Source organism: Hyla sarda, chromosome 9 (assembly GCF_029499605.1).
Source record: "Hyla sarda isolate aHylSar1 chromosome 9, aHylSar1.hap1, whole genome shotgun sequence".
Lineage (NCBI taxonomy): Eukaryota > Metazoa > Chordata > Amphibia > Anura > Hylidae > Hyla > Hyla sarda.
This window is the reverse complement of record NC_079197.1, coordinates 120,216,962-120,228,495: the sequence shown is the minus strand read 5'-3', so window position 1 is coordinate 120,228,495 and position 11,534 is coordinate 120,216,962. Positions and strand designations below refer to the sequence as shown.

At 42.9% G+C, this 11,534-nt stretch overlaps 1 pseudogene; it reads right to left on the bottom strand.

The window, feature by feature from the left end:
* Positions 1 to 6,569: 6,569 nt before the first annotated feature.
* On the bottom strand, positions 6,570 to 6,667 carry LOC130292139 (U2 spliceosomal RNA; annotated as a pseudogene).
* Positions 6,668 to 11,534: the final 4,867 nt, after the last annotated feature.

Here is an 11,534-nt window from a genome sequence, read left to right as displayed (position 1 = left end):
TGTTTGGGCATTCTGGGATTTTCAGTTTTGCAACATCTGGAGGGCTACAGTTTTAGAGACGACTGCAAAGTGATCTCCAAACTGTGGTCCTCCAGCTGTTGCAAAACTACAAATCCCAGCATGCACGGACAGCAAACAGCTGTTTGGGCATGCTAGGAGTTGTTGTTTTGCAAGATCTGGAGGGATACAGTTTAGAGACCATTAGATAGTGGTTTCAAACTGTAGCCCTCCAATGTTGCAAAACTACATATTCCAGCATGCCCAAACAGCTGTCTGGGCATGCTGGGAGTTGTAGTTTTGCAAAATCTGGAGGGCTACAGTTAGAGGCCACTATCTAGTGGTCTCAGACTGTACCCTCCAGATGTCGCTAGGCAACTCACCGGCTTCCGTAGGATCCAGCCGCACGACGTCGCCATCCGCCGATCTCCGTCGCCGATCTCCGTCGCCCGCAGCCTCCGGATTGGTAAGTGGATTTTCGGCGCCAGTCCCTGTCGGGTTTCCCCGTCCTGCTTCGCCTATTGTGGGTGGGCAGGATGGGGAAAACAAAAGTAAACCCCCCCTGCCCCCGATCTGCTATTGGTGGTCGCGTCTAGACCACCAATAGCAGGGATAGGAGGGGTGGCACCCCTGCCACCTCACTCCTATCCCTTCAAGGGATTGTGGGTGTCATGGACACCCGCGATCCCCCTTCTATTCCGGGTCACCATAGACCCGGAATGACCCGGAATCGCGCAAATCGCAAGTGTGATTTAACTTGCGATTTGCCGCGATCGACGACAAGGGGGGGTCTGATGACCCCCCCTGGGCCTTTGCACGGGATGCCTGCTTAATGATTTCAGCAGCCATCCCGGCCCGATTCCCACTCGGTGCGCGCCGGGGGCTGGAATTGTTCATGACGTACGCGTACGTCATGAGTCCTTAAATACCAGGGTGTCATGATGTACACGTACGTCAAGGGTCCTTAAGGGGTTAAGGGTTTCAGAAAGGGCATTACTTCTGAACCTGTGTACTTAATTATATATTGCCAGGTATATTGTATCTAACCTGCATATTGTGGCCATATTCTATTATCTCTATAGGTCCTTGCCCTCTGAGATTCTTACTTGCATGTGGCTCTCTCTTAGAATTTTATGGCTGGGTGTTCTTCACTCCTATAAAATACAGCAGAGATTACAATGTGCATATAGCTAATAGGGTCAGATCAGGTGGTTTGGGTTCCTCTTATTTTGTTTCTCCTCCACCTCCCCCCCCCCCCATACACTATCCCTGAATGTCTCTCTGTTCTGCTCCTCTCCCACAGCATGAAGTTTCAGACAGTTTATCTACTTTTAGTGATTTGAAGGGTTTTTGAATTTGTACAGAAATTCTGCAGATAATAAAAAAAGACAGTTGAAATTGCTGCTCCCCTTTAATAAGATATATTAGTTTTATATATTCACAAATCTGGATTTAAAAAAAAAAAAAAAAATATATATATATATATATATATATATATATATATATATATATATATATATATAATGACTGTTACATTTCTTCAGTGTCACAGTAAAGTGTTAAAAAATCTTCTATACGATGGACTAGTTGATTATTGCTATTGCTAACATTAGAAAATCCTAACACTGCAGTTTCGCTAGTTATTTAAATACAGTAGAAAGCAAGGAATGCACTTTTTCTGTTACAAAACTCACCATATGGGAACACACTTTGCCAAGTTTTATAAGAAGCATTTTGTTATTTCCCAAGTTACATACTGCCATTAGTTATCTGACAATCTAATGAAGTAAATTGCCTAGAGTAAGACAACAAATGTGACAGCATTAATCTGTTGTACGGTGTAAAAACTTCAAAATGTGTCTACCTAATCGATCTGATTTCTCCTTGGTCATCGGTTGCTTTGCCTGGCACAAAATATTTGAGTATGGTAATTAAAACAAAACTGTAATAATCTATTATTTTAGGATAATCGTATCATTGTAGACAATGAAAGTAATTAAAACAATTCCATATGTTTCTGAAATTTGTCTAAATTGCAGTAAAAAAAAGTCCATATTCCAGCCTCGGGCAAAAGACAAGACACAGTTTTAACAGTTGCATTGAACAGTAAGAAGAAGAAAATCCTTTGCAATGGTTATTGAGGCTCACAAACAGCTGTTAGATAAAAATGCAATTATATCAGTAAAGAATGAATCAGGCAACTGACAAAACACCGATTCATGAAAACTAAATGAGCGCAGATGAAAGAACTTCCAACATTCCAACAGAAGGTCTCGATGCCGTCAGTTCTCAAGTGATAATTACAAGATGAAAATACTAATTACCTACAGGTATCACAGAGCTTTTCAGATAAATATACATTAAAAGGAATATGTAATAATATGCTTGTAGTGCTGTCTTGAGCAGCTAAGGTCTGTCGGCTCGCCCGTGTTTACAGATACGGACCTTTTAAATTCTCCACAAATCAATGGAATGGACTAAGTAGGTTATAATGTGCTAATCTTACAATAAAGCACCAACACGTTAGACAAGGACATCACACAAACTTTATCGACTATGAATCAGCCTTTATAAGTAGCTGTAAAAAACATGCATACAATGGCGCAGGATGTGAGCTGGAGACACTTAAGAGATTTGCAGCATTATGAGAATGCACTGTAAAACATTTACATTGAACTCTTGTATATGTATGTTTGACTGATTTACATTGTCACAGATTCCCTTAAGGAAACACAATAAACAATCTTGTAAAGAGCATAAAAGAACAAGACACTGCCTTAGTTCAAACAGGGACGACTAGTGTATTTGGGAAACAGAGTAACTAGGGCATCTCCCAAAGTCTGTGTAAGATTGTTTTTAGTTGGGAAATACAATTGAAAAGTGTCTAAAAAAAAGTACTTTCATTTTAGTATTAACTTCTAAAGTTAAAATCACTTCTAAAGACATTGTTTTGCAAAGAAATAATTTAAGGAGTACCTGAACTTTGAAAAATATTTTAAAAACCTTTCTGGTTTGGTTACATTAAAAGGGTTATCCTCCATGAGGGGAATTTAGTACTAACCTGCCAGTGAGTAATGGACATGTTTAGGAAAGATCTGTGCTTGTCTTGGAGCTAGTTGTGATATTACCGTAATGCTGTTACTATCTATGTAAAATGGCTATTTCCTGTTGGAGTTTCCTCCCTCCAAGTACAAGTCCCATGATTCCTCGTTTGTAAGTGTGAGGACACTTTTCTCCATCCCACACATCAGCCACCCCACCCATGAAAGCACACCTGAGCTCCCTTCCATGCAATAGGCGAGTGTTTTCTAACCAGGGTGCCTCCAGCTGTTGCTAAACTGCAATTCCCTAAAGAATGGTCTCCCTCCCACTCAGTGGTCACTTCACCCATTGAAGCAGACAGGCTCCTTTCATCACCTAACTAGTGATGTAGTGATTCAGGACGCACTGCAATCTGTGAAAACCTTAGACAACACTAATTTTGTATGCTGTTAAAAATAAATGTAACACTCACGTTTCTGAAGATAGGAACCCCGTAGGATGTGGATCCGCTGGACCTGTGTGGCAGATGACTCGGACCGTACCAGGGAGCGGAGTCTAAGGTGCTGCTGGTTTTCACCAGAGCCCACCGCAAAGCGGGATGGACTTGCTGCTGCAGGCGGCACCCAGGTCGCTACCCCTGGCACGGCTCGACCACACAGGCAGCTGAGAAGATGCGAAGCACAGGAGGAATAAGGCAACTTGTAGTCTGGATAGCACAAGGTCAGGGCAGGTGGCACAGTAGAGTAGTCAAAGTGAAGCAGGAGTTCAGTAGGCAGGCGGCAGAGGAGCAAGGTCAAAGTCGCAAGAGATCTGATAGTTGGCAAGGCAATACAGAGGAACGCTTTCTCAAAGGCACAAGGCAACAAATATCTGGCAGGGAACTGAGGAGGGTGGAGAAATGTATAAATGAGCAACAGGTGGATTACACTAATGAGCGTACTGGCCCTTTAAATCTTAAAGCTCTGGCGCACACGTGCCCTAGGGGACGGGGACATGCACGCTGGAGCAGAGAGGCAGAGGCAGGAGAAACTCCCGGAGAGTGACAGACTAGGGCTCGCATGTGAGCAAAAAGACTTGATGTCCTGCGAGGTAGGAGACAAAACAGGATTTCTTTATTTAGGACTCATGGTCAGCACATAAAACCAACACGTTTCGGGTCAGACAGGACCATCAAGACAAAAACATCAAGTATAAATAGGATTATCTATGGTCACATGTAAAGTGACGTCATTACAATAAAATGGTAACATAAAAAATCTGGACCGGAGTAGACTGCACCAACATGAGTCCAGAGAACACACAGAAAAACTGGAAGGGCTCGCATGTGAGCGCGTCCCATGATGCGAGTCCCAGCCCCATCGGCAGCAGAAGGTAAGGGGACCATGCGCTCACGGCCAACGTGTGTGAACGGAGCGCATAACGTAACAATAAACATCGAGGCAAAGAGCACATAAGAGACCAGCCATCAAATACAGGTACAGACACTTTGTTATAAACTACACTAACTTAGTCCCTATAGCATAGTCAAATAAAAAAAAATCCTGGAACACCCCTTTAAACCATTATAGTAGAGACAAGATTACTCTAATTGCTGTAATTGAGCCAATAAGAGAGCTAATAATAACTATTTCTTACTGTCTCAAACTCAGGGAGTGTAAGCAAAGTTTAACTGTTTTCCAGCAGTACAGACACCTGGACTTCCTTTCTCTTACTCATCTGGCCATTAACAGGACAGCACTCACTCCAATATTTTATGCCTCTTATCCAGGGTAAGGAGCTATTTTTGGTTAACTACTCCTTATCTAGGCTATCACAAGTTTTTAGATATGAATTTTCTAAAGTATGTAATTTATATGATGTTGTATACCACTTAGCTAAAATTTTGAGGAGTGGAAAGAAAGAGAAAACGAGGAGAACGCCTGGCTCCTTAAAGCGGTGTTCAGACCTAGTGTTTGAAGGCATGCAGGATTGAGGAGGGTTTAGGACGAAAGAACCCTCCTCAATGAAGTAAGTGCATTTGGAATATCGTATTTTATGTATGCACTTTATAGTGGGACATGTCCGCTCTCCTATTTTGAGTTTTTTCTTTCCCAATCCTAATTTCTCAACCTCCTATCCCGACCTCCTATCTCGACCTCCTATCTCGACCTCCTATCCCGATCTCCAGTCCCGACCTCCTATCCCGTCCTCCTATCCCGACCTCCTATCCCGACCTCCTAACTCGACCTCCTATCCTGACCATCCCGTCCTCCTATCTAGACCTCTTATCTCGACCTCCTATCTTGACGTCCTGTCCTGTCCTCTTTTTTTAATTTAAATTTTTTAATTTTACCTTAAATTTTTTTATCGCATTTCCATAACCCCCTGTTCCATATATATATTTTGTATGCTCTACATATGCCATAACCCTAACCCTCTGTTCCGTATATACATTTTTCATGCTCTGCAGATGCATCTACAGTTGCAATATGACCACCGCAATTTCTTGATTATTGCTGACATTTTATTTACTTTTCACTTTTGCTAAACTTTCACACTCAGATACACTGGATCAAGTATATGTACATATCACTTCTTAATTTTGACCCTTTCTTTACACCCTTTATTATCTAATTCATTTTCTTTTATTTTCTGCCCTTTTATTCTTTTTTTCATTGTTTCCACTATTTACCTGTTTGATTTACATATGTTTCTATTTTTACATCTGCTTGATCAGCATGGGGTGTATATGTAATTTGTTCTTTTTATTTAAGAGCCGAAAAACGTGCTCCCGAATCACCCAAAGTGCAAGAAAAAGAGCAAATGTGTTACCCTAAAAATGTGCACAGAGGATGCGGTCTATTGCAAGCCCTTCTCCGATAGGGGAGAGGCCCCCCAACAAACCTTACCCTTTGCCTCCGGACCAAAAGGTACCTGCGAGGTTCTAGGTTTGATGTCCCTTTTCACCGAAGCTACTAAGGGACCACAAATGCTCCCGGCATCCCCCTTGGCGTTAGCCAAGGTATCTGCCCACAGAGCCAATAACAGTAGGTACTCTGCCAAAGCAGGAGTACCCGGGTGTTTGCAGGGAGGTGCGGAACCTAATGGCCACACACACCTCCCCTAGACCACCAGGAGGGACACCCAGAAGGGCTACCGCATCCTGACAAATCCTATGGACACACACCACGCAAAAAAAAGTGATACAGTAAGACAAAAATAAATAAATAAGTGAATGTGTGCAGTTATACTGCCCAGACAGCCGGCCGGATCTATAAAAAATTCTCTGATCCTAGCCAGAAGACCGGGAATCAAGAGGTGAGTGCCACAAGGTGAAGAGAATATGGTGCCCGTACTTCAACTCAGTGAGCCAACACTCTCAGTAAGTTTCGGCACCTCATGGTCACCACTCCCTAAGGCACAAAAGTACCTCGGCTCTAGACCCTCTCAGCCTCATGGCGAGACCCGGAGGGAACAGGTCACATCGGGGCAGCCGTCGGGCTGATTCCTCAGAACCAGCCCCGGAACGCCCCGGGACACCTGCCACCTCCATGCAGCACCCATCCTCACCAGACCCACACCGGCGTGAGTACCCAACTGATAAGAACAGATACTACACTTGATCTTAGCCAAAAGGCTGAGAAGCATGGGATGTATATGTAATTTGTTTATTTTCTGTTTGTGTGTATAGTCTCTCTGTATCTTATTCATCCCATTGTATTTGATTTTTCCTACGCTATGGATGCACTTCTCGTGTAAGTTATAGTGACTATATTGTTATAGATTTGCATGCTTTTGCATATATGCATGCACGCCAATTTCCGCACGTGTGCATGCATGTATGCATTTCACTCTTGAGTAGATGCAATTCATTACTTTTTGTAATTTTTTAAAATATTTGTCCATTTATGTTTTTGATACATGTTTTTAATATGTTTCTCCTGTAATTGTTATATCACATTCCTTTTTCCAAATGTTCCCTCTCCCCCTCCTTATACTGATGTAACAAAATGCCACTTCTATAAAATACCTATTCCCTGTCATGCCTGATGAAGCTGCTTTCCCGCAGCGAAACGCGTTGCATCTTGGCAAATAAACTACCTCAATTTTATCTGATCTTCATTCCATGTGCATCCTGCACCACATGGAGCCGGCATTCTCCTTGAAGCTAGACCTAACCCAACATTGGCGTAACACCGGGTGACAGCCACCACCACCGCGGTGCCATGCCCACAGGGGGAGCGACCCAGTGGCCAGGCAGCCCCACTGCTGCCCGACCAAGCCCCTGGCTCCAGGCCACACCACCCCACAGACCAAGCACTACAGTAACAATATCCCATCATTATTCCTGCCACTGTGAGTGAAGACCCATGGACACCCATCCTTAAAGTGTACCTGTCATTAACAAAACTTTTTATTTGATGTAAAGAATAACATTATATGTATATTTGTAATATACATTGGTTAAAAAAATGCATATATTTTAGACCCTGCAATTATTACCTGTGTGTCTCTGCTAGAAGTCCAAATACAGGAGGTGTGTGTAAACAAGCGGACAAGCAGGGCTCTGTGCAGTGGGGCAAGTAGGGCTCTGTACACTGAGGCAAGCATGGCTCTGTGCACGGAGGACAAGCATGGCTCTGTACACTGAGGACAAGCATGGGCTCTGTACACTGAGGACAAGCAGGGCTCTGTACACTGAGGACAGGCAGGGCTCTGTACACTGAGGACAAGCAGGGCTCTGTACACTGAGGACAAGCAGGGCTCTGTATACTGAGGACAAGCAGGGCTCTGTGCACTGAGGACAAGCAGGGTTTTGTGCACTGAGGACAAGCAGGGTTCTGTGCACTGAGGCTCTATGACACATCTATGACTCACACATTAGAATGATTAACAAGCAATGAGCCTGCACAGAGCCGTGCTTGTCCCGCTCTCACTTCCTGTATTTTGTTTCCTCATAGAGACAAACATGCAATAGCTGCAGGGACAGCATTTGTTCAGCTGAAAATATGCACATTTTAATCAATGTATGTTACAAATATGCATATGATGGGATTATCTACATTACATCAATACTTTTTGTTAATGACAGGTACAATTTAATGATATGATAGAGCCAATGATCTTGTAAGAATGCCAGTCCGTAAAGTAATATGCCCACAACATAGGCAGAAAATTGAAACATTAAACCAACCCACCCAACCCTAAGCTCACAGTCCAAAACAGGCCCCAACAGTTAGGCAATTGACTATACATCCTTCGAGTCATACTAGGGTTCACCAATGATAACCATTAAAATAGGCCAAACCACGAAAAAGGAACAACAGCCAAGATGAAATTTGTAGTGCACAAAAGTTGAGTCAAGCCATGTTCACACAGTGGCCCTCATTTACTGTTGCAAATACGACATGTTTTGTTGGGTTGTGCGCCAGATTGTGTTGCATTGAGCCAGAAATTCTGTCTGCGCCAGATTTTGCGCCAGAATGGAAAAACCCAGACTAACTCTCCATTTTGCTATGAAAACCGGAAAAAAGCGGCGTGGCCGCCGGAAAAGGCGGTGTGTCTCCAAAAAGGGGCGTGTTCCCGACAATTTCACAAAAACCCAACATACTGAGGTTTACTGAGGTTTCCACATAAAATGTGGTGGATTTCAGCTGAGGAAAACCAGACAGATCAGAGCATGCGTAAAAAAAATGCATAATTAAGGGAAAGTGGAAAACGTAGGGAAACCTTAATAAATACCGTGGAAAATTAATTGGAGGGAATTAAAACCCACAAAGAAACCTACACTCTGCTCTAAGTAAATAAGGGCCAATGTTTATGATTGTTGTTTTCAGCCATGAAAAAGCGGCCAATATTTATGAAAAATAACTGGAAAAAATGGTAACTTTTCAGGCATTCTAGCATGGAAATAGTTCATAAAAAAGCAAACTGTTAATTACTTTATGGCCATAAGAATTACTGACATTAACCCCTTAAGGACTGAGCCCTTTTTCACCTTAAGGACCCTTTTTTGCAATTCTGACCACTGTCAATTTAAGCATTAATAACTCTGGGATGCTTTTACCGATTATTCTGATTCCGAGATTGTTTTTTCGTGACATATTCTACTTTATGATAGTGGCAAATTTTCATCGTTACTTGCACCCTTTCTTGCTGAAAAATCCCCAAATTTCATGAAAATTTTTAAAACTTTGCATTTTTCTAACTTTGAAACTCTCTGCTTGTTTTTACTTTTGGAAGACGTCAGAGGGCTTCAAAGTTCAGCAGCAATTTTCCACAAAATTTTAAAAATCAGAATTTTTCAGGGACCAGTTCAGTTTTGAAGTGGATTTGAGGGGTCGTCTTTTTAGATATACCCCATAAATGACCCCATTATAGGAACTGCATCCCCCAAAGTATTCAAAATGACATTCAGAAAGTGTGTTAACCCTTTAGGTGTTTCACAGGAATAGCAGCAAGGTAAAGGAGAAAATTCTAAATTTTCATTTTTTACACTCGCATGTTCTTGTAGACCCAGTTTTTGAAATTTTGAACCCAATTTCTCTCGAGTAAGCAAATACCTCATATGTGGATGTCAAGTGCTCTGTGGGTGCACTACAAGGCTCAGAAGGGAAGGAGCGACAATGGGATTTTGGAGAGTGAGTTTTTCTGAAATGGTTTTTGGGGGGCATGTCACATTTAGGAAGCCCCTATGGTGCCAGAACAGCAGAACCCCCCCCCCCCACAAACCATAGCATTTTGGAAACTACACCCCCCAAGGAACGTAACAAAGGGTCCACTGAGCCTTAACACCCCAAAGGTGTTTGACAACTTTTCGTTAAAGTCGAATGTGTAAATGAAATAATTTTTTCACTAAAATGCTGGTTTTCCCCAAAATTTTACATTTTTATAAGGGGCTATAGGAGAAAATGCCCACCAAAATTTGTAACCTCATCTCTTCTGAGTATGGAAATACCCCATGTGTGGACATCAAGTGCTCTGCTGGCGCACTACAATGCTCAGAAGAGAAGAAGTCACATCTGGCTTTTGGAAAGCAAATTTTGCTGAAATTGTTTTTGGGGGGCATGTCGCATTTAGGAAGCCCCTATGGTGCCAGAACAGCAAATAAAAACACATGGCATACTATTTTGGAAACCGCACCCCTCAAGGAACATAACAAGGTGTACAGTGAGCATTAACACCCCATAGGTGTTTGACAGAGTTGGACATGAAAATGAAAATTTGGATTTTTTTCCCTAGAATGCTGATGTTACCCCAATTTTTTCATTTTCACAAGGGATAATTTGACAAAAAGCCTCCCAAAATGTATAACCTTTCTTCTGAGTATGGAAATACCCCATATGTGGATGTGAAGTGCTCTGCGGGCGAACTACAATGCTCAGAAGAGGAGGAGCGCCATTGAGCGTTTGGTGAGAGAATGTGGTTGGAATAGAAGTGGGAGGCCATGTGCGTTTACAAAGCCCCCAATGGTGCCAGAGCAGTGGACCCCCCCCACATGTGACCCCATTTTGGAAACCACACCCCTCACAGAATTTAATAAGGGGTGCAGTGAACATTTACACCCCACTGGCGTTTGACAGATCTTTGGAACAGTGGGCTGTGCAAATGAAAAATTAAATTTTTCATGGACCACTGTTCCAAAAATCTGTCAGACACCTGTGGGGTGTAAATGCTCACTGCACCCCTTATAACATTACGTGAGGGGTGTAGTTTCCAAAATAGGTTCACATGTGGGGGGTCCACTGTTCTGGCACTATGGGGGCTTTGTAAACACACATTGCCTTCAATTTTAGACACCTTCTCTTGCCAAAATCCCAATGGCGCTCCTTCTCTTCTGAGCATGGTAGTGCGCCAGCAGAGCACTTTACATCTACATATGGGGTATGTTCTTACTCAGAAGAAATGGTGTTACACATTTTGGGGGGGGGGGGCTTTTTTTCCTAGTGAAATTTTTTTATTTTCGCATCCAAATTTGTCAAACACCTGTGGGGTGTTAAGGCTCACTATACCCTTTGTTACATTCCGTGAGGGGTGTAGTTTCCAAAATGGGGTCACATGTGGGTATTTATTGTTTTGCATTTATGTCAGATTTGAATCCGCCACAAAAATACCTTACGGCAGAGTTTCCAAAACAGGGTGTCTCCAGCTGTTGCAAAACTCCCAGCATGCCTTGACAGTCAGTCGCTGTCCGGCAATACTGTGAGTTGTTGTTTTTCAACAGCTGGAGGCTCCGTTTTGGAAACAGTGCCGTACAAGATTTTTTTTTTTTTGGGAGGGGGGGGGGACTGTGTAGGGATATGTAGTGTTTTACTTCTTATTTCGTGTAATGTAGTGTTTTTAGGATACATTCACACGGGCGGAGGTTTACAGTGAGTTTCTTTGCTGGGAGTTTGAGCTGCGGCGGAAAATTTGCTGCATCTCAAACTTGTAGCAGAACTCGCTGTTAACCCGCCTGTGTGAATGTACCCTGTACATTCACATGGGGGGGGGGGGCAAACCTCCAGCTGTTGCAA